The 24647-nt window shown below is 37.9% G+C and overlaps 1 protein-coding gene across 6 annotated transcripts in view; it reads right to left on the bottom strand.

Annotated features, from left to right (window-relative positions):
• LOC5579310 (prominin-like protein) overlaps window positions 1-23085 on the bottom strand; it is a 198086-nt gene extending 175001 nt beyond the window's left edge. For 4 of the 6 annotated variants that reach the window (XM_021839832.1, XM_021839834.1, XM_021839833.1 and 1 more), the window contains exon 1: window positions 22238-23085. The gene's annotated coding sequence lies outside the window, so the exon portion shown is untranslated. The remainder of the gene's footprint in view (window positions 1-22237) is intronic. The other 2 variants (XM_021839827.1, XM_021839826.1) reach the window with 1 other exon arrangement.
• Window positions 23086-24647: the final 1562 nt, after the last annotated feature.

The following is a 24647-nucleotide window of genomic DNA, read 5'->3' as shown; positions in this document are numbered from 1 at the left end:
GAGTGCGAGATCAGTTTATGCTGACGACGACGATGACAATCAACCGACCGCTATAGTTTATTCGCTGTTCAGCGAAGTAACAGATTCGATGATACCCTGCTAGTAGTGAGTACCCGTGAGGACCGGAAGTTTGTAGATTGAGTGGTAGATATCGGATACCGGGCAGCAATTGCGGGAGTAAATTGAATTTACAGTAAGACGAGTAGCTGAAGGCGTAAATAGCAAGTATCTTGGGGTAGGAGTGATTTGGGGTCGTTTAATTTATTTAGTGCGATGCTAAATTGGCTCATTCATTTGCTGTACCACTTTTCTAAGCTTAGCTTGAACTGACTACACTTATCAATGGTTACTATTCCGTGTTTGACTGAAGTCAGTAAAGATGTACAAACATTCAACAAGTTTGGCTAGGATTGACCATAATCTTCTTCAGTGTGCATAATTCAGTGCCTTTATTTATACCAACGCCCTGAAGAAAGCGCTAGTTGAAGCCAGCGTGGCGCTAGTGCTGAGTAACAATGTTAGGCTTTGACCCCAACAAACCCCACGCGGTAGCGACAAATGTCACATGAGAAAAAAATAACACTATTGATGATCGTTTATCATTGCGCCAAATCAAATGTGGCTAAATTATCTTGCGACTACAAAAAACTGGATATAATTATACGCACCTAACACCAGCCAGAATGATAAGTGACACATGTCGCATTCGAAAACGAGTGTGCCTCGTGTTTAAATCGATATTTTTGGGCGAGCTGTCAAATCAGCACCAAATTTTTGGATTCACTCCAGTTGTTCGTGGATGACAGGCGTTTCAGTCCAGGGACAATAACGGCGCCGACCACGTCCTTGCAGTTAGGTGGGATTGGGTAAAGGCATGTTAGTATGTAATTTTGCTCGTTAAAGAGCGTGTTTATCTCTGCATCCCCACAAAGGTTACTGGGAGGGATTTATTTGCTGTACCTTTTTGCTATGCACATTTTCTTAAATTGAGGGGGTTAGAAGCAGAGTGAGAAACACCGAAGCAGATCGAGAAAACAGATTTTTAAGTTTTCTCAGAAATTTTTCATTCCGTAAAAATTGTTTAGGAGCCAGAAAAACGGAATAATCATCCAAATATACCGCAGGAATGCTTGGAAACTTTTTGGTAGACTAAACTTATGATCGACCAAAATGTCATTGACACCTCTTTGGGTTCGAGCCCCTCAATTCTATTGTTAGTATAATTCCTAACATTACATTTATTTCTAATATCTATGCCTTCTGTGTTGAGCAACACTATCATCCTATTAGTAGATTTGAGTATTGTACCATACCTTCTAATTTCACTCTAATTCTCCATCTTTTGGCAAATAAGCGTTTTTTGACTATTACGGTTTTCTTCAGTATGAGCATTGATGACCTACAATTCGTAGTAGCTGCTACTTCGTGATTGACCGGAATAATCAAAATTGTACAAGGAACCAACAGATGCAGCTTGGGAGTAGCATATCATCTTCAATGTACAATTTCGAGAAATCCAAACTTAGTAATGTCAATAACGGCGCCGGCCACTTCCTTGCGGTCATCGAGGAAGGGAAGGAATGTTAGTGTGACGTCCATTACTATTAGAGACCGAGATCACTTCTGCATCTTCATGGTTTTCACAGGAAGAAGTTGTGTTAGTGGGAGGGCTCAAAAGCTATATGATCATGATTTACCTTGGAGAGTGATGCGATTTGAAAAAATATCAGTGCGTCGACATTTTTTATGTCAAACTAATCAAAGATTAATTTTAATAACTGCGACAAATGAATCAAATAATAGGTGTATCTCAATTTTTTTTGGACAAAACAGGATTAAGGGCTCATGCCAACACTTATAGTGACAAACTATCCATAGCTTGTATGACGATTGAATAAATTCAACATTACCACGATACAAATGAGTTATCACAAGCATGAAACGAGCTCACCAGAAAAACCAGAAATAGAAAAAACACGAAGCCGCTTGCTCGGGTATTACCAAGCACACTGCCACTTGCGATCTTATCCAGTGCTAGTTACTTGTATTCTCGTAATCCACTAACTACGTTCGTAACTAGTTAGTTCCGTTTCCAGGGTGTTTTTTTTTGCTTTATTAACCTTTCGGTCGTCGCGCGAATTTTTGTAACGCGAGTAGTCGCGCGTTGTATTTTGTACAACACCCTTGGTTTTACGAATATCTCAGGAGTCTGACCACTTAGATAGATGACGTCTTCGGCAAAATTGATCAGTAGCTTATGGGCTATCATTATTATAGCCAAGAAATTCGGGATTTCGCCACTAGGCGGCGCTAGTGAGCATAAAACATTTGTTTCGCAAATATCTCAGGAGTCTGATCACTTAGAAAGATTGTGTCTTCGGCAGAGTTGTTCAGTAGCTCAAATTCTTTCTTTGTTTAATCCTTAAAGTTAGAGATTTATTAAAATAATGATAGTCCCTGAGCTTCTGAACAACTTTGCCAAAGGTGACTGTCTAAAAAGTCAAGATTCTACAGTATCCGCAAAACAAAAAAATCATGCTTACTAGCGCCGCCTGATGGCAAAATATCGTATTTCTTGGCTCAAACAATGATAGCCCTTGAGCTACCAAACTACTTTGCCGAAGACACCATCTTTCTAAGTGGTCAGGCTCCTGAGATATCTGCAAACAAAAGTTTGATGCTCACTAGCGCCACCTAGTGGCAAAATTTTGAATCAACTAGCTCGAAAATAGATAGTCCTTAACTTACTAAACAACTTTGCCGAAGACGACATCCTTCTAAATGGTCAGGATCCTGAAAAATCTGCAAAACAAAAATAAAACTTCCATGCCCAGTAGTGCCACCTAGCAGTTAAATTCCGAATTAAATGAGGTACCATCAGATAGCGCTTCACCTCCAGAACAACTTTACTAAAGACCCCAAGTTTCTGTATTATCTGGATTTCGAGATATGACGATTTCAAACTGTGGTTTCCTCGAACCGTACATAGTGCGTTCATTATTATGCGACTTCCACGTACATTTGATGATTTTACCGTATTATAAAGGGTCATACTGTAAATAAAAACTGTCAAGTATTGTTCTTAAGAAGATTCTTGAGGAATACATTTTGGTTTGGTGTCGATAGATATCTTTGTTGCAAAATGATAGCATATAAATCACAACTGTTGTACAAAGTACAACAGCGCGACAGCCCGAAGGTTAATGTGAATTTTACCACATTTGGCTAGTTCTTCACATATTCCCAGGGTGTCCATTCAAAATAAATTTTCAAATTCCCGATTTTTTTTCCGGTTGTCTAAAAACTTAAAACCGGATGACATCATCATCCTGCGACGTTTCCAGACGTTTGATAGAAAATTTCGATATATTAATTGGCTTCCAAAATATGTATTTTCAAACTGTGGATGTTGAAGCAGTTTCAGTATTTATTTTCTGTTGAGTTGGTCAAACTACAGGTGGTGCCAGAGGTATCGTGCGCTCCTTAGAATTCCTAGGATGTTTAACTGGGAGTCTCTTAGGACCCGAAAAAAATAGATCGTTCTGCTATGAAGTTTGCTATCGTCTCAAGAATTCAAATATTTTGCCAATAGTCCCGTCATGTATCAATCAATAATCTGCCAAAGAATAAATGAAGCACCTCGCCATTTATTGATCCGTCAATAATATCATTTCATGAATTCATAAAGCATTTCACAAGAGATTCGTTTAGAACGGTGCTAGTAATCCAAAATAGGATCCTTTAACACTTCAGTCGTCGCGCTGTTGTATTTTGTACAACACTGTTGAAAAAACCTCGCTTTTCGTTCACAACAGCAGCGAGGTGGTTCTGACGGTAACAAACCGCGCGACGACTGGAAGGTTAAGATTCCACTGAACAGGAATTTTTATTGATGTTTGAAACCACTTAATTCTTCCAAGAACTTTGCTTAAAATCACCAACGACTCAAAATCTGATAACAACCTAAAGAAAAATAGCTAAGTAGCTTTTATAAAATCTACTCAAAAAAAAATATTGGCAATTAATTATCTTTTCAATTACTTTGAGAACTTTCAAGTAACTGTTCAATTAATTCCCTTTAGGGTTCCTGAAAAGATTTCGAGGATTTCCAATGAATTTTAATGGAAATTTTTCAAGCATCTCACCATCAGCTTACAAGGTAACCCAAAGTGCACTTTTGCATTTTATAAAAAGATTCTAATGACCTCCATACTAAATTTATATTTTGAATTTCCCGCTTTTTTTCCGGTATTACCGGTACATTTTCTAAAATTTTCCCGGTTTTTAATTTTACAAATTAAAGATACTTGTTTTAATTATGAATCGTGGTTTTACGGCCAACCAGCCGAGTGGAAGTTTAACAACTACCGAAAAGCTAAACATTACATATAATTTGCAATTGGATTAGATGGACAAATTGATGTGAAGATTTGCGAAAAAGTTACACGTCTTCTCAGTGAGAATCGAACTCACGACTCCCCGATCTCTAGTTGGGGCGCGTTAACCACTACGCCATGAGAGGACTCATGAACGCAGAAGTTAACCTGAATTCGATTTCAGCTCAATAATCACGTGGTCCTCTTTCGCAAAGTGCACCTCTTTCGGAAGAATTAGATGCCCATCCAAACACAACGCTTTCTATATATATATCCAATGCCTAGCCCGAGAGCGCATTGTTTTTTAGATATAGGAATAGCACACTACACTAGCCAGCAACTGCGCTGGCTGAGGTTTCTATTGTGTGGGCTTCCAATGGGTCGCGACGTTCTCAAACGACCGGTTACGGAACATGAGTCCGTTGCTCGATAAATACTTGTTTTAATTATGAATCGTGGTTTTACGGCCAACCAGCCGAGTGGAAGTTTAACAACTACCGAAAAGCTAAACATTACATATAATTTGCAATTGGATTAGATGGACAAATTGATGTGAAGATTTGCGAAAAAGTTACACGTCTTCTCAGTGAGAATCGAACTCACGACTCCCCGATCTCTAGTTGGGGCGCGTTAACCACTACGCCATGAGAGGACTCATGAACGCAGAAGTTAACCTGAATTCGATTTCAGCTCAATAATCACGTGGTCCTCTTTCGCAAAGTGCACCTCTTTCGGAAGAATTAGATGCCCATCCAAACACAACGCTTTCTATATATATCCAATGCCTAGCCCGAGAGCGCATTGTTTTTTAGATATAGGAATAGCACACTACACTAGCCAGCAACTGCGCTGGCTGAGGTTTCTATTGTGTGGGCTTCCAATGGGTCGCGACGTTCTCAAACGACCGGTTACGGAACATGAGTCCGTTGCTCGATAAATACTTGTTTTAATTATGAATCGTGGTTTTACGGCCAACCAGCCGAGTGGAAGTTTAACAACTACCGAAAGATATTTCAGCTCAACTTTTTTCTTCATACCAATAAAGGATTATCTAAAGAAGTTGCCTTGTGCTCAACCTGTGCCCCTCGTGGAGTCATTTTGTAGAGTACACAAATAAGAAGCCCATCACTTGAATTCGAATTATCCTTCAAAGTTGATCGATGAGTGTTATATCCTGAAATGTGAACAAGCAAAAGTTAAATTTACTCAACTCAATGATTCGAAATAAATTCTCAAGAGTTTGTGAAGATTCCACGAAATCCTCTGATTTCGCTAAAATCTCACTCAGAATCGTCAAAACTCCACAGATAATTCTTAGGAGCCCGCTAGGAATCTTTAGACTTCCTCTATGAATCCCAACTATCTCACCAGAAATCCTCAGATTCACATTAGAAAACTCCAAGAGCCCTTGAGGTAGTTCCAGATAAAGCCCTTCAAGAAAACCACTGAGATCTCACTCAGAATCTTTAGGATCCAGCCAAACATTTTTTAAACCCCGTTAAGAATCTATAAAATGCTGTTTTGATTCCCCTGAAAGTATTAAGGATTCCTTTGGAATTTCTTAATATCGCACTAGGATTACTTATTATAAGCAGCGACTCATGGCCCTATTAAAGAATTTTAAATTGGCCCGTAGTATATTTCTGCTTCAGCACCACTGCTCTAAAGCATATTAAGTTGAAGGGGTAAATAAAATAAAGCCACACATGTAGAAGCATATATCTCTATCTTATTTATTTGATTGATGCTTGTTTCTTTTCAATTTTTAAAGAATTATTACGGATTGTTTTTAAGAATACATATCCAGATTAATACTGGTATAAATTTGCTGTAACTGAAGAACATTTTGAATACAATACTTTTGAGTGCCAAAATCTTCTGAAAATGTATTAAACTTTAAATTAAAACTTCGAGTAAGAATTATAGAAACATTGAAAAAAAAGTTACCCTTGATAGTAGTGGAAAAATTAAAGGCTATTTCGAAACATGTGAGAAATGGTTTTGAGAAACATTTTTAAGAAGCATAGTGTAACAAAGTATAAATAAAAACATTACAATTTTTAAAGCATTCCAATGGATGTTATTTTCTCAAATTCACAAATTCTGAATTACAATATAATCAAACATTAAGATTTTCTATATCTGATGGTTTGTAGATTTAAAGCTCAACAAATTATCTTTCAAAACGGTTTTCCCGGTGATCATCTCAAATTCCCGACTTTTCCCGGTGGATTCATTCTCCCGTCTATTTCCCGCTTTTCCCGTTTTCTCGCCTCAGTGGCCACCCTGTCATTGAAACTGCTCAAATCTACACATCGATAAAAATTGAAAGACAAATTCTTATAAAAAAAATACTAGAATTTGTTAACTATATGACGAATTCCATCCAAACTCCATTGCAAACTCATTATCTCATATCGAAAATTCATTATTTTTCTAGAAGGTAGTTGCTGAAGATAGCAATTCAATACGACGAATTCGAGAAGAGTTGTGCATGCATTTGTTTGCTATTATTAAGATTCGCATTGAATTTTCGCCCTGTAAACTCCTGCAAAAATCTCAAACAAAATATGCTCCAACTAGATTTGTTTCCTCAGCAACTTTCTTTAACTTAACTTTCATATGAACCTACATCGCCTTTGAGCCACCTTTATATCACTATCGAATGGAGATATAAATCTCGATAATAAAAATAATAATGAAAAATCAGTACCGAAAAAGCTGGAAATTTAACAGAACACAATTTTTATTGTAAGGATCAAACTTTTTAAATTTTCGAACCTCCCTGATGGACATCGCAAGTAACATTATTGGTAGCTGATTAACAGCTTATTCAGCTAATACACAGAAAAAAAATCTGTTCTCGTATCCGTGAACAGCAGACGTGAACTCGTCAACAAGCAAAACTACACCGTAAACGCGTTGCCTAGTTCCGAGAACAATGATGGTAGTTCACGCTGTTTTTTTGTGACAGTTCACGTTTTCCAGAACTGTTTTTCGAGCGTGTATGCCGTTTATGCAGCCTCTTTTCAGTGGAGCTATTGTTCAGCTATCAATGTTACCAGGGGTTGTGCGTTCCAGAGAGGCAGCTTTAGAATAATCTTTAATATAATCAAAATTGAAATAAAGCGTTGGTACAAACTAAGCGCTACTAAAAACTAACTTATAGAAGCATAAGAAGAAATCTTCTCACTCATTCTACTTTTTTTTTCTATCTTAATTAACGAGATTTTTAGCCGTGGGCTAGTTCATCTCGGGACCAAAGGTTTTACTTTTCTTCCGAAGGAATTCGTTAGTGCTTCGTTAGCGAAGGAAGTCGTTACTATAACCTTAGTGTCATAAGTGACTATCTCGTGGATGAGATTCGATCTCAGGTCCTCGGCGTGGGAGCCGTGAGCGGCGTGTATTTTAACCACCAGGTCCACCCCAGATTCTCACTTGTATCATACGCCAACAAAAACCTGAGGTAACTCAAGGAAGTTATTTGTGAAAATATTGTTCAATATTTTTCGTCGAATACTGCTATGAAGAACACCAGCTCTTATCACCAGGTAGTCAGATCAGATTTGGAGATATGACAATTAACCTGAAGTATACGGAACAAGTTCTAATGGCCAAAAAAGTAATTTTACCAAGCTGTGATTCACCAGAAACACTCAATGTTTCAAAAGCTTTGGTTTCAAAAGACGACAAGAGTAAGAGTTGACGTTTTATAGACCCTCTGAATGATGATAGCCACTCAAGCACATACTCCATCCAGCCGATCATTTCGAAGAATAAAAAAGTTTGCGTGAAAAGTAACAAAATAATAATAGATCTTCGAGCTGTTTAATCGAATACCTATAAATAAAAGAAAACCGAATTTAGAACTATATCATTTATTTCCATAAGAGTTTTTGTATCCTTTGACAGATACGCGTATTTCTACCTCAACTGTAAGACCGTCTTCAGTGTCGTGTACAAGTCGAGTCTAGTACACGACACTGAAAACAGCCTTACAGTTGAGGTCGAAATACGTGTATCTGTCAAAGGACAGGTTCTAACAATTATCGATGTGTTGAGCATGGCTAAAATTTATTCAGTGATTGGTACACACTTATATGAATTCGTGTAAATTTCATCATATTTTCCCAACATATTAATTTGGTTTGAACCACATACTTAAATTTATAGTTTCAAGGATAACTCATTTGTAAGTTCAAGAATATTAAATTTTGGCGGTTTCATTATTAACCCTACTATTTAAACTCCTTTGTGTATTCGAACCCTCTGATCAGAATCTCAATAAAAAAGAATATAGATTTAATGCAAACAAATTTTTATAGTTCAATTTTTGTTCAAATTAGGGTATTAAGTCTACATGACATGTCGAATGCACGAAGAACGACCGCACTCAGTACTGTTTGTACAGCTTTTAAATTTGTTCTCTCTCTAACAATACTGATCGCCTGCCTTTTCCAGAAACTCGATTCCGGCACGCCGTACAGCAATTCAGTTTCCGAACCCTGCTACTAGTCCCAAACCTAATTGCATCAATTAAAAGTGTCTCCGTATTCAATTCCATCATCGTCCCGTTTCGTTTCCCCCTTTCTCTGCATTGCTGACAACTGCAGAGCTCCAACTGGGAGGCATGATAAATTCAAAGTAATTAGCCATATTGTCACCAATTAGTTCTGCACCCGTCCCATTTCTGTGGAGGTGCCGTGTGGGGAACCAGATTGGAATGGGAAGTTGGAATCCGCGAACGTGGACAAAAATACCGTCTAACGGTAACGCGCTGATACTCGATTGAGACCGTGTGATCTTATTCCTATCCGCAGTGAACCAGTCAGGCGACCATTCGCTGCGAACGTTACTTCCAACGCCAATTGAAACCGAACAATTCCCATTTTGTCCACTCTCGCGTCAAGATCTCGTCTCAGCTGCAATGGATGACTGCACGCAGAACTGCACAGCACTTCGCTTCAATTAGCCGCCACTCCATTGCACTTGCATTTTACTTACTGCCAGAGAGCACAAAAGTACAGTTATGCTTATGTGGAGCCCTCCGATTTTTTCGCTGAATCAGCCAACCTCGGCGTTATTTATCCGAGAATGGTGGCTGGGATCTCTTCAACCGCTTCAAGCTGCGCAAGTTTCAACGACCTTCAACAAGCCAGCTGCAGTCAGCTCTTGAGAACAAGTACCAGTGGAGTAATGCACGCGTTGCGACATTTGTGCCCTTCCATCGAGTCGGCTCTGGTAGAACCATTTGTAGTAGTTTGTACCAAGATAATGGATTCGTGAACTCTTGGAGCTGCGATTCAAATGCTAATGCTAATTGTACACCTGAAAGACGCAGTTCTACTAAATAATCTGTCTGCCTTATTGCCTAATGATACGTTCCATAAACTGTTCATGATAGTACCAAATGTCACGCAAACAAACACTGACTGCGTAAAACAATCAACGTAACTTAACTACCTTTTTCCATTTCGTTCTCAACGTTCATAAAACAATCATATTTCGCTGCAGCATTGTAAACACTACATCAGTTCAATTGTACAAATTGTTTTTCAAGTTTACTACTTTATGCTTCCTCCAACCTTCAGTTCGTATGAATCACACATCAAACGTGAGTTCAATATTTGAATCGAAGCGGAACCTACCCCTCTATTGGCCGAGTTTTCCTTGCCCGTCGTGACTTCGGCGTCGATCATTGTTGCTGGTCAGTATGCCAACTGCCAATAATGACCAACGCCCCATAGCATCGCGTTCATTCGTGGGGTAGCGAAAATATGATCGAAAAGCACTTTTTTTACTTTCGGCGAGCATGGGGCTCTTGTTCCGCCATGCATCGTATTTTTTACATCGTTTCCATTGACGGTACTGACCTTGGCAATCGAAGACGACTGCAGCAGGCTGGTTGGCGAGCTGACTGACCGGTTTGGATTTTTCTGGGTCGATTCACTGGTTCCTTCTGTGTGGATGTTGGCGAGTGAGCAAAAAAATCCATTTGCAAACTCTCCTGAAATAAGAAATTTTAATGTCGTTGACTGGAATCGTCGTTGAGGTTAAGTATGAGTCAAACCAAATAATAAATTCGAAACGATTTTTAAATATCTTTCGCAACTTGAAACAAGAGGCAGGGTGGCCACCAAATATCCATTTTGAAATTCCTGTTTTTTCCGGTTTTCTCGGTATAATTTTCAAAATTTTCCCGGTTTTTAATAGAGGGGCTCAAACGCAAAAAAAATTACCCGAAGATTGTTTTTTTTTAATATACTAAAAAATTCTACTTCAAGGTTTTCAACGGTAGTTCTGGGTGATTTTTTCATCCAATTGGAAAAAATGTTATTATTCGTAGAAGATTGGTTTGTGTTTTGGCTACCCTACAAATATTATGGAATGACAAATTTCTGAAAACAAAACTTAAAAGTTGATATTCTCATAACTAGGTTTCTATCACTTACACCCCTTTTGCTTCTAACTAACCACCTTAATTCTGCCAATAGGGCGGTTCCTACTCTCAGCACTTTTCCCGTTGCATCAACATAAACACGGAGGATTATTAAAAATATTATTCCCCACAAACATGTCGGAACCCGGTCGTCACGTTCTCCAGCCAACTCGGGACATACAAACACCATTCAACTTTAATTTATATAAATATGCCCCTCTAAGTATCTTAACACCCCATTTTGAACTATTTCAATTCAATTTCAATTCAATCTTTCGATTTTTTTTTCTTCATAAAAAGTGACCTCTCCACTAAAGCATTTGCTTTTATAACTTATTTAAGTTTAAGGTAAAACAAAGCCGCAGACGTTTAAATATGTATCTCACTAGATAACTCATGATATATTAGAAACTCTTATAAATAAAGCAATGTTTTCAATAATATTCGGCTTTATTGATTTATTATTCAGTAACTCAAGAAAATCCAATATGTTCAAGCTCAGATTCAAAAATTTTAGACAGATAAGATAGAGAAAAAAATCAATTGTCTAAGATTACAGATGCCTTATGGCAATATTAATAACAATATCAACTTTTTTCAACTTATTTTTGGTGGTTTGTAGATTTAAAGCTTGAAGATGTTCGTTCAGAATGATTTTCCCAGTGACCATCTCAAATTCCCGGTTTTTCCCGCTTTTCTCGGTTTGGCGGGCACCCTGAAGAGGGCAAACCCTCAGATTATTGGATTTTAGAAAATTCGATGTGAATAGATGAATGAAATTTCATATTTAGTAAGTACAATACCATTTGATTCCACTAGAGTTTGTATCCTTTGACAGCTACGCGTATTTCGACTTCAACTATAAAGCCGTCTTCAGTGTCGTGTACTTGACTCGACTTGAAGAAATCCATGGTATTCACACATTATATATTTAAACTACATAGGTATATGTTTGAGGTTATGGCTTTCAGTCTTAAATAAAACTCAAAAACGGATTTTTGCTTACATGTAAGCAAAAATCCGTTTTTGAGTTTTATTTAAGACTGAAAGCCATAACCTCAAACATCAACATAACAGTCGTACCTCCAAGAAAGTACATAGGTATAGTCATAACTCCCTTTTCTTTTTTGTAGAAACTCAAACTTTAATAGCTGTTAGGTACATCACGGGAACGATTAGTAGGTATCAAGTTGTTCTTCTACCTTAGATTTCAAATCGTGAATCATCCCCTTGTCTATCATCTTCTGAGCTTTTCCTATTTCCGCTAAGTGATTCTTGAATCTAACATCGATAGACCGCTTGTTTGATCAATGTAGACCATGCTATAGTAAGAACAACTGATTTTGTAAACGCCCGCCTTATTCAGTGTTAACAAACTCGGATCCTTGGTAGAGCCCAACAAAATCTTCTAATTTGGTTGTCTCTGCTGGAAATCACCAAATTCCGATTCCGAAACTTCTTAGCTTTGTGCGGAGCTGATTGCTGATGTGTCTGTCGTATGGGATGGAAACTCTCTTCATGGGTTTTGTGATAAATGTGAGTGTCATCAAAGCACTCCGCATATGCTGTCTTTCCTTTATGTCGATGTTGTTTTTTATCGTCCTTTCCTTGAATCCGTTGATCCTTGCCGTCTCGAAAATATATTCCAGTTCCTTAGTCTTTCCGTCTTCGCTGAGGGGTAAAGTTTGCATTCTGGGGATCATGTGATGAAACGCTGCCACCGTATGTTGGAACGAATGACTCGCTGGGTGTTTGTAGGTTTCCTATAAATTTCGAAGTTGAACGGTGAACTTTCTTTCCTGATGACAAGTAGATCCAAAAACGGTAGTTTTCCTACCTTCTTTTCCTCGTGCGTGAACTTGATATCATTGCGTACGCTGTTGATTGTATCCAAAATCCTAGGTAGATCCTTCCACTTGTTAACGCTGAAAATGTCTTTGTTCCTTTAAATTTTCCTTAAGACTATGAAGCTATGAACAGCTCGTACAAAAACGGTAAGAGGGGGTTTGGCAGCTGCTTTCGTCTGCTTGTAGAAGTTTCCTCGAAATTGAAAGTAGTTCTCGTCCATGTACAATCGTGCGCCAATCTCATGTATGTCTTGGGCTTTCCTTTCCGTGCTGCATCCGTCCTTTGGGGTAATAACCAGTCCTCTTTGAAGATTTAGGGAATCCATTACTAAACACGCTGTGGAAAAGAGCCGCTACGTCGATAGAAACCATCATCTCGTCATCCTTGACGTGTCCTGACTCTATTAGTTTTGGGAGAACTCCTGAGTATTTTTAACTGACCTAGTGGGGAATGGATTCATTCTGAAATTTATTGACTAACCATTTCGCCAGTTTATGAGTGGGGGATCCACCGGCCGAAATGATTTCTCGCATTTCTTTTCCCGGTTTGTGAATCTTCGGAAGTCCTTTAACCCGTGGAAGATTGGGGGTTCACTCTTTCAAACGAGCCTCGCCAATGATCGACTTGCTGGGTTTTGTTCGCTTGATGAGTCCGGGTAGTGGATCCACTCTCAAATGTCGGTAGTTATCTTTTTCGCCATTTGTTCGTCGTTATCCGTCTTGTCCATGATGACGCCCGCATTGCCTTTATCCGCCTTGATGTAGACTGGGCACTGGTTTATCCTTAAGTTCTTTCGCGATCCTCGTCTTGTCCTGGTCTGCCCTGCTGAGTTGTCCTGTTGTAACGGCCTTTGCTACGATGTTCCTTGGTGTGTTCTGGTCCTTCACTGGTACGGTTTGGATAATCGCTGTTTCCATGTTTATGATGATGTTCTCTACGTCAGGTTTCGTAGTCACCGCATATACTAACCCCTTGTTGAGGTATATCAATTGTTCCACTTTGGACTGCTACGTCGAACGATTAACTACGAAATCTTCAATGGGTTCTACCAACAGAGTAGGAACATGGTAACCTTCCGTCGTCTTGGAACGCAGAATGGCTAGCTTCTTCATGTGTAGCCTGATCTTCCAGTCTGCTTTGCACTCTTCCGCTTGTTTAACCTTGATCAGGAATAATGGGAATCCTTCCGGATATTCCTGGGCCAATTTTAAGTGTAGGGAATATCAGCTTGTCCAATTTCGCGTAGTGGGATTTAATCGATTCCGTGATGTACTCAGAGCAGAGAAAGATGCTTTCCTTACGTTGTTGAATATGGGGACCCATTTTTACCCTATGGTTAATGGGTATTAGCTATTCTCTCATTATGGTTCTCACCATATTCTCATTTAATATTACCGAGTATCATCCAATTTTATTTCTTGTTGGGCAATGATTTTCCGCATCTAAAATTAATAATCGAATTTATTCTGAAAACTGCAAAAACGTGGAAAAATAATGAGTTTTAACGCTTGAACCGTTTTCGATTTTGAGTTTTCTTTATAGGCCAACTCGATTTTTGTTAGCGTGCATTGGCCCAAATGTTTGGTCTTTTTTGTTTGCTTCGAATGAGCAAGAGAGAACCATTGACCTCTCACCATGCTAAGGCCAATGACAGTTTCCGTAATTTTTTTTATTGCCCTCTTTATGCAGAAATATCTGTTCGGTGGCCGTTTCAAGCAGAGGCCTAGGAATGATTTGGAAAAGCGATCGTTGGCTGTTTTGAAAAGCGGGTTTATAACTGTAACAACATAATCGTTAGTGAGTGTTGGGAGCTACTATCGATTATATAAAAATCTGATTTGTTTAAATCTTGATATTGGTTTTTTGTAACAGTAACGCGAGATTTGAAATCGCTTGCTACTTCCGATGACGACGTAATTCATCTCCCGAATCACATTCGATTTGACATGATTCATACTCGGATAATTCTTATTCAGTTCCCAAATCGTTCAAAACGTATAGGGGAAAGGGTGGTAAAATGAACACCTTAAGGAAATCATCTTGTTTCTGATAGAAAAACGAGGAATTTGTATAGTTCTATCGCACAACATCAAAAATAGGGATGTAATCTATAGCAGCGACATGGATTCAGACTAAAATAGCTAAATTTTCACATATTTTCATCGCTATCAAAAAGCGATGCAAATGTTCATTTTACCTGCACTATGTGGGTAAAATGAACAGCGGTTGGTGGTAGAATGAACACCACGCAAAAAAACTTGAGCAAAACAAATATTTCTGAAAGTTTTCATTGCCCTACCGAAAATACATCCATTAATGATTGTAACCCATTCAAAAAGAATCCTAAAGGTATCAGATTTGACATCATATCATAACGTTATTCACCTCACTGAAAAACCTCAAGTCTTCCGAGCTTAAAGTTACGTCAGTTCTAATTTTCAAACGTGGTTTTCTAAAATCTTAGTTTTCGTTGATATTTTCACTTCAATTGACTTCCGCATCAACTCGAACACTCAGATTTATGCTCTAAATCGTCCGTGCGTGGTTATTTTTTCTCGGTAAAATGAACGGTGTTCATTTTACCACCCCTGTTCATTTTACCACCACTTCCCCTACTCACTTTCGGTCACCAAGACTCAACCTCGACTCATTCACTCACTCCTAATTATTTTTCGACTCGCTCTAGACATTCATAACATACTAACTTACCTATCGTAACAGAAACCTTAATTGCTTATGGAAATCGAATTCTATCAAGTTTTTCCGAGAATCCAGCCCGCTTTTCGTGGAAGTCAACCAAGAAAATTTGTAACTCAACGTCATCGCACTGCCAAGTTTGGTGTACATTTTGAGGTGTGAGAGGTGTAGCATTCTTAAATTCACTCCCTAACGATCTCACTATTATTCAATCTAGAGGGTTGACAAGCCTTAGATGAGCGATTTTTGAGCATTTTAATCGTAGTAGTAATTAGTATTTAATAATCTCTTTAACTATAGCAAATTTAATCTAGTTTCGATTCAAACTGAACTAAACATTAATTTTACCATTTAAAATTATGCAACATAAAAGATGCGTGCCTTAAGTTACGAATTTCAATGAAAATAAAAATCTCGATTACTTTTTCAAATCGACGCAAGTAACTTTCATACGGTTTTGGGAAAATTAATTCAGAAGAATCACAACCTGTCTTCTAAAACTGTTTTAAAATGAATCACCTTTTTAACATTTTTTCGCAGTGTATGCCACTTAAATTTTGCATACAATCAGTTCACGTTAAAAAACTACGTAGTTTCTATTATTTCCCAAAAAAAAAAAAAAATATTATACAAAATCATAAGCCTTTTCATCAAGTTACTTTCGACGTTTTTCTACCAGTGTAAAATCGGCTCAAGTAGTGTTTTGTTTTGATTCGTGGTTAAGTCACTTTGTCTCTCCATACAGCGGGGCGGCGAAAGTAGTGGTTAGGTTGCGAAAGTTGAAACTCTTACTTTCGTCGTTTTGTAAATCCCGAAATTAAACGTTCTAAAAGTGAAAAGTTGAGTTGGTACAGAGCGGTACGTGTAGAATTCCGCCTGCTTAACACGTAGGATCGATAAAGTAAGTTTGTATACTTTTTTGACTTGAGTCTGTATGAATAAGTTTTCGAGAAATAATGATTCATTTTTAAATCCTGTTCTAGATTTGGTCAAAAGGCTATTCGCAATTTTTCAATACAACATGTCCGAGTCTGAATTCAACCTTGGATTAAGAATGAACATAGATGTCCGTACAATTGGGATTAGTTTACCGTTTTCAATGCACACAAATTGAAAGCTCTAATTCAAAAGCCAATAACGGCGCCGATCACGTCTTTACAGTCATCGGGAAAGGGAAGGAATGTTAGACAACCTAGAGATCGAATATACCTCTGCATCTCCACAGTTGTCATGGAAAGGGTATTGTTAGTGGGATGAGGTAAGGATCTAGAAGTCTTCTATGATTGGTTATGCGATTCATGATATAATCACGCCTAACCGAATTCACGATATTACTCGATGATCTACGTTACGCATGCCTAACGAATTGGCTTCCGGTCCCATCGCTCGCTCAAGCAAGCGACACAATTAGACCAAACACTACTCAGAGCCTGAATTCTACCTTGCATTATATAAAAACAGTTGACCAGTTTAGCATTTTTGTCAAGCATTATAGAAACTAAGTAAAAAAGCCAGAGACAATTTGCACTTGTAATTTCAAGAAAATTCATCTATGTAATATTTTTTTTTAATCGATACGAAACACTAGCTAGATATTATGTATAAAACAATTTTAAGGTTATCTAAACTACTACAATAGTGGTCAGAAATTTGTTTATGGTTAAGTCTGATCCAATAAAAAAAATTCATGATCTTTGATCTACTAGGTATCTCCTTTGTATAGGAGAAGGTCATGAGATTATAAGTTCAATCCCAGGCCCGTTCTTTATGATAACCTAAAGTAAGACTTCCTCACTAGGACAGCCAAAGTTTTCATTATCGCATTTGTATATTATGTGGCAGATACGATGATACTTTATGCCCAGAAAGTCAAGGAAATTTCTATTACAAAAAGATTCTAAACCGACCGGGTATCGAACCCAGACACCATCAGCATGGTTTTGCTTTGTAGCCACGGACTATAACCACTCGGCTAAGGAAGGCCACTATCAACAAGCCTATAATGAAGCATAAGTTGACAAAATGCATCCGATTTAAAATATCCCTTCCAACAGCCTTTAGTGAGCTTCCGTGCAATCAGTGTTCTGTGCTCTCCTATCGGACACTGTGTACTATCTCCGCAAGACCAATATTTGCTCATCACGGATTTGCAAAGCTAATATTGTTCGTAGCCATCCACAGCAACACCCGCGGTGGCGGCCTTACTGATCATTGTTTTCCATTTTTACGGTTGGACTACCCTCGCATACATACACAGACCCACAGCCGGTAATGCAAAAGGCAGATAGCCGCCTCATCATCATCATCATTTGAGCCGACGCGATTGCTATGGTAGTGGCTAGCCTAGTCGTCCAACCAGAAACAAAAAAAAATCATCGTACACATGTAGGTATGCATTGTCTGACGGTAGAAAGGAAGAGCCTTGAAACGGAGATGCTGATGAGTTGTTGATAAAATTAAACTCCATTGCGAGCGATTGTACAAACGGTGCCAAGCTGGACTAAGTAAAATTGCTATTGAATCAAATTATACCTTCCGAATGGGTGGTTTGCCCCCAACAGCAACTTTCAAGCTTCTAATATTTAGCTTTGTGTATATTTATGTTCTTCTATTTGGAGAGCTTTTTGAGGTTCAATCATGGGTTCAAGATCATATCAAATACAACTTCATTATACTCACATAATACATAATGTAGTTTGGAGTCTCTGTCTTTGTTCATCTTATACATATTATTTGAAAAAAAATAGACCCCCATGGCATGATCTTGTCATCCATGGCATAATCTAAAGTACTAAAAGGGAGACGAAATGCGAAGTATGGTTTGGTATCCCCAAAAAAAATCCTTGCAGACGAACACACACGTGCACAATCAGCAGACAAAGAGATGCTTCGTTGGTTAGCTGTGGGAGCAGTTGACCTTGGGTTTAAGCATTGGGGAGTGTTTTCATCTGTGAGTAAATTATTTACGTGGTAAAGGCCAACCCGTCATCGTAGAGAAGGTATAACGATTACATAATTAGGTCAATGCAATCTAAGTTGCCAACTTAAAGTCGTAAAAAAGGTGTAAATTTACTAATAAAATTGTTATGGGATTGCGTTTCTCTAATGGATCCAAATAATTTATTAAATATTTTGATTTGGAATGCTCGTGCCTTATATGGTAAAGAGGACGAGCTGTTCAATTTTCTAACACCTAATAACACACATATAGCAGTTATTACTAAAACTTATGTGAAACCTGGAACCAAAATCAACAGAGATTCAAATTTTTTTTATCGTTTTTTTATATTGACTGGATGGAGCATGTGGTGGAGTTGCAATCGCCATTCATAGGCGTATGGAACATCAACTTTTTTCGTCATTTGAAATTAAAAATTTGGAAACATTGGGTGTTTTTGTTGAAACACAACTTGCTAAATATTCTTCCATAGCTGCCATTTCAATGCTCTGGACAGCAAGTTAATTTGCTCCAAACTGACTTGCGAAAATTGACTCGCAATAAGTCAAATTTTTGTTGTCATTGGTGACTTTACTGCCAAACATCGGTCATGGAATAATTCTCAAATTAATTCCAACGGCAGAATTTTATTTGATGAGTGCTCTTCAGGATATTTCTCAATTTAATACCCTGATAGCCCTACATGTTTTTCCTCTTCTAGAAATCCTTCTACGATTGATTTGGTCTTAACCGACTCTAGTCATCTTTGTAGCCAATGAGTGACTCATGCTGATTTTGATTCTGATCTGTTACATTTCAAATATCCCATGAAGCGATTCTCAATCGTACCAGCTCCACTTTCAATTATTTTCGAGCCGACTGGAATATATATGAAACATATATTGACTCTAATCTTGATTTTAACATTTCTTTAGAAAAAAAAAACTTGATATTGACAATGCTCTTGAAACTTTAACAAATTCCATTGTTGAAACCAGGAGCATTGCAATTCCAAAATGTGAATTTGAATCCGTGATTATAGACGATGATTTTAAACTATTGATCCGTGAGGAGACGGCAATTTCAACGCACTCGCTATCCTGCTATGAAAATTATATGGCAGGATTTGCATAAAGAAATCAAAAAACGATTTTCACAATTAAGAAACAAAAATTTTGAAAAAAAAATTTCTCAATTGGACCCTGGCTCTAAGCCCATCTGGAAATTATCTAAAATTTTGAAAAAAAAAAACCTCAGAAGCCAATACTAGCATTGAAAGAGGAAAACAAATTATTACTAACTAATTGCGAAAAAGCTCGAAAACTTGCTATGTAGTTTGAAAGCGCGCACAATTTTAATTTAGGACTTACTAGTCCAATTGAAAATCAAGTTACTCAGGACTTCGAAAATATTCTCAATCAAGAGAACGTTTTCGAAAATTCCTGGGAGACTGATTTGGAAGAAGTGAGAACTATTACATATTAAAAAATTCAAAAATATGGAAGCTCTTGGCGATAATGGAATTTTCTACATCCTCACCAAAAAAATATAAGAAAGTAGCTTATCATTCTTAGTTGATATATTTAACAAATGTATTCAATTAGCATATTTTCCTTAGAAATGAAAAAATGCCAAGAATGTGTCAATTTTAAAACCAGACAAAAATCCTGCAGAAGCTTCTAGCTATCGTCCAATCAGCTTGCTTTCCTCCATCAGTAAACTTTTTAAAAGGCTCATTTTGAACAGAATTATGGTCCACATCAACGAAAATTCATTTTTGCCAATGAACAGTTCGAATTCCGGCATGGACATTCGCCCACTTTCCAACTTTTACGTGTAACAAATTTGATTCGTTCCAACAAACCACTGGTTTTGCTCTACTAGACATAGAAAAAGCATTCGACAGTATTTGTCATGAACGCTTGATAGTAAAATTAAAAAACTTTAATTTTCCAACATAAATTGTTAGAATAATCCAAAGTGATCTGTCGTACACTTCAGGTTAATTATCAGAACTTCAAGTCTGAAAGACTTTCTTTAAGAGCTGGTGTTCCTCAAGGCAGCATTTTGAGACCAATATTGTATAATATTTTCACATTTGTCTTACCAGAGTTACCTCAGGGATGTCAAAAATCCTTATTTGCGGATTACACAGGCCTCTCCGCCAAAGGACGAAGCCTGCGTGTCATCTGTAGTCGATTGCAAACAAGTTTTGGATATTTTTTCTTCATACTTGCAAAAATGGAAGATTTCTCCTAATGCTTCCAAAACTCAACTAATAATATTCCCACATAAACCAAAAGCTCTTTATTTGAAAACTTCAGGTAGACACGATGAGAGGGGTTCCAATAAATTGGTCAGAGGAAGTTAAGTATCTAGGGCTCATGCTAGATAAGATTTAAATTTTAAAAAATCACATTGAGGGCATTTAATCCAAATGTAGCAAATATGTAAAATGTCTCTATCCCCTTATTAATAGAAAATCGAAACTTTGTCCTAAGAACAAGCTTTTGATATTCAAACAAATTTTCAGGCCAGCCATGTTGTATGCTTTACCAATATGGACTAGCTGTTGTAATACCAGGAAGAAAGCTCTGCAGAGAATTCAAAACAAAATTTTGAAAATGATTCTGAAATTTCCTCTTTGGTGTAGTACCAATGAGTTACATAGAATATCCAATGTTGAAACATTGGAACAAATCTCGCGTAACAATTCAAAAGGGCCAATCCTCAGATCGTTGACTCTGAGAAAATTCGATTTGAATATTATTCACCACATTTTCAATTCCTATTTTTCAGAATTCAAATCAATCAATGTGATTTCTTGCTAGTTGAGTGACGATTTACTATTACTACACGCTTATAATCGATTTTATTCTGAAAACTGGCAAAAATGTGGAAAAAATGATGAGTTTAAATGCTTGGCCCATTTTCGATTTTCATCAAGGCATGGGCCTTTTTTATTGGCCAAAATAGAATTTTATTAGCGTGCTTGGCCCAAGGCTAGGCCTTTTCGGTTTTCAATGAATGAGCAAGAGAGAGTCATTGGCCTCTCACCATGCTAAGGCCAATGACAGTTTGCGAAATTTTCCGATTGTAGGCCCTCTTGATGGAGAGAGAACCAATCATTGGCCTTTTCGAGCGGGGGCCAATGAATGATTTGGAAAAAAGCGGTTATTGGCCGTTTTGAAAACCGAGTTTATAACGGTAAGATTTATGATTATGTTGACAATGTTTGCACAGTTTGTGGGTGTTGGGAGATGCTATCGAATGGTATCAAAACCCGATTTGTTTACAATTCGATTATTGGCCCTTTAGAATTGTTACGCGAGAAATGTCAAATATAATTATTTTTAATTTCAGTCAAAAATCGTTACAAGCTTCTGCCACGATTAATGCGTTATATGTTTAAGTTAAGTTAGGTTAAGTAAATTGAAAACTTTTTTTTCTTATAAGCAGGTGAAATCAACAAACGTGTAGAAAATCTGAACTGCTACTGCAAATGAAATGTAATATGTTGTTAACAAAATGTTAATAAAATCTTAGATTTGTTTTACCAAATTAGGATGATAGTGTTGTCTAATAACACAGAACACCTAGATATAAGAAATGAATGTAATGTTTAAATGATACTTATAAAAGAAATTAAGAAAAAACATGAAAAAGGAATCGTGGTCTTGATGTAACTGGCAGCCCTATCGTCGAAGAGAAACACCAACTACTAAATGAACACCCGCACAAATTTGCCGTTAACAAAAATCACTGTGTGCGTGCGTTTTTCGAAAGTGACAGTAACTGTTCGCTTCACCGCGGAGAACATCAACAATCAACATTGCGCAAATAGGTTTGTGTTAGTGACGCAGTAGTGAAGTAAACCCCCCCTTCCATGCACCTTGCTTTATGTTGCTTTATGATTCGATAATGTTTGTGATAACCTACCTTTTTATGTTGCTGCACTGACTGGAATCACTCTTGGCTCTGCTGATTCAGGCAAATCGATCCCAAACCAAAGCCCAACCAGCGCGACAGAAATGAACACAACGCAATCCTTTTTCCTTTTGTTATTCTCTCCTACATTCGTTGCTTGCCACTTACGGAACGACCAAAATTCATCCTTCTGCGAGCGATATCCGATGGAGAAGATAAAGGGGGCAGATACTTTTTTTTCTGCTTTTAGAATCAAACAAAGAACTCTGAATTTTCTTCTGGAAATATGATTTTTTGAACTTCCGATGAATGAAATTCAACTTTAATCCGAACGCAGAAGCACTTTTTCATGCAGAAACTGCCTATTCTGGGAATTTTGTTACGTTTTTATGCGTAAAACATGACGATAACACGCCTCTTCACTGTCCCACCCCTCCAAAATATTGGACTGACAAATCGATTCTTTCACTTTTTCACTGATAAAACATTCGATTAATTAACCCAAATTTAGGCCTGCAGAACACTTGCCATCGTTTCCAGCATCCACCTTCGTCAATCTATTTCATATTAGTATTCCTCACTTTTCAACCAATCCTCCACTCAGAACACAGCCAACAAAAAATCTCCATCAGAAAATTGGCTCTCCCTCACTCGCAACCCACAATCGGCACAGCAAAAAGCGTGTTTTTTTATTGAGCAGCACACCATCAAGCAGAGGGCAATCACAGAAAAAGAATCCGAAAAAAAACAGTCTATGAGGTCCTCTCCACGGACCGTCCTCCGAATGGGAATCGTTTCGCGACCGAACGCAACTTTCGCCGCAACTACGAACCGCACCGGGCAAAAGACACTCCAAGACTGAACTGAGACGAAAACGAAGTATAAATCGTTAGCAACGAGAAAGAATGAACCGATCCGGATGAATGATCCTACAACGGGTGCATCACACATATACATGCAAAGTGAACTGACAGGCCGATGCGTTTGACATTAACGGATGGCCGCATGGAACGGTGTGGAAAGTGGACGATTTACAGTGATGGCCATGCCGAAGGATACCAAGAGGTATACTGTGGGTTTTTGCGAGGGGAAACCAAACCGCTCTTCAAAGTCCGCCGAGCTGCAAATAAAAGCATAACAATGTCCCAAATGGAAATAGGGTAGGGTAAGTGTACCAGTTTTGGCCACCCTAAAGAAAAATATTGTTTATTTATGAATCAAAAGACCTTTGGTTACTGTCAATACATCAAACGAAAGCTTTCAATCCATGCTCAGCAGGGAAAATATGAAAACTAATCAGAAACTTTGTTTTTGTAATAAAAATGGTGGTGGCGAATACTGGACCACTTGCACCAGTATTCGCCACGATTTTAATTTCCGTTCCTGAATTCGCCACTTACGTTGATTTCTTATGGAGGGTGGCGAATCAGGAACAGGTGGCGAAAAATAGGTGCAAAGGAGCAAAACTTTTAAGAAAAATGATTTTTTTCTATATTTTCTGAGAAAATTTTGCGGTTTCCAAGAATGTTTCCGTAACATCATAAAGCAATTTAACGAACACTAAACAATTGGCAACCATATATATAGTAAAACCACAGACAAACAGACGTCACACTCTCATCATTGTCCATTGACCACCTTTTTAACGGTCGATTCAAAAATATGGTAGGTGGCCAATCCACCACCTGCAGCGCTTGCATCGTTTTTGTTCGCGTTTGACGTTTACACACTACCGCCATCTGTTGGCCCGTCGGCCAAACATACCAATTTTAGCATTGGGCGTACATGTACTCGTGACTATGATTTTGATTGAAATTTGTTCTAAGTGTTACGTCTGTTTGTCTGTGGTAAAACGGTATAAAATCTGGGGTGGCGAATAACTGGTACATGGCGAATACCGGCACACCTTCCCTAGATGTACCAGTTATGGACATAATGGTTGCCTACTTGGCCATACGGGATAATTTGATTATTTTCAAATTTTTAATCATTCTGAGTGTTTTAGTAGTTTGATATCAAATGAATCTTGATGTTAAAACATTCAAATTCAAAATGTGAAAGTTTTCGAGAAAACACATATGGCCAAATAGAGAAACACTATAGCCATAACTGGTACACTTTTCCTAGTCCATTTTACGAGACGTTTTTGAACAGCTGATCGCTTAGGGCCCAATCACAAATTTCATAACGCTGAAGGGGGTGGGTGGGTGTCCTTGGCGTGTTACAGTTCATACTAAATTTGTTAAAAAACTCATATAAAAAGCGTTACGAGGGGTTGGGTGGGTGTCCAAAATATTCATTTTTGGCGTTATGAAATTTGTGAATAAACCCTTATTCTCTGCTCCATGTGGCTCAAGTGATATACTGCTTCGCGTTAGAACATGGGTTAACCAACGTGCGAAGTTTGGTTTTTGACCAACTT

The sequence above is a fragment of the Aedes aegypti genome, chromosome 2 (genome assembly GCF_002204515.2).
Source record: "Aedes aegypti strain LVP_AGWG chromosome 2, AaegL5.0 Primary Assembly, whole genome shotgun sequence".
In the NCBI taxonomy this organism is placed as follows: domain Eukaryota; kingdom Metazoa; phylum Arthropoda; class Insecta; order Diptera; family Culicidae; genus Aedes; species Aedes aegypti.
Note: the sequence above shows the minus strand (reverse complement) of the source record. Positions and strands in the feature narration are given on the sequence as shown.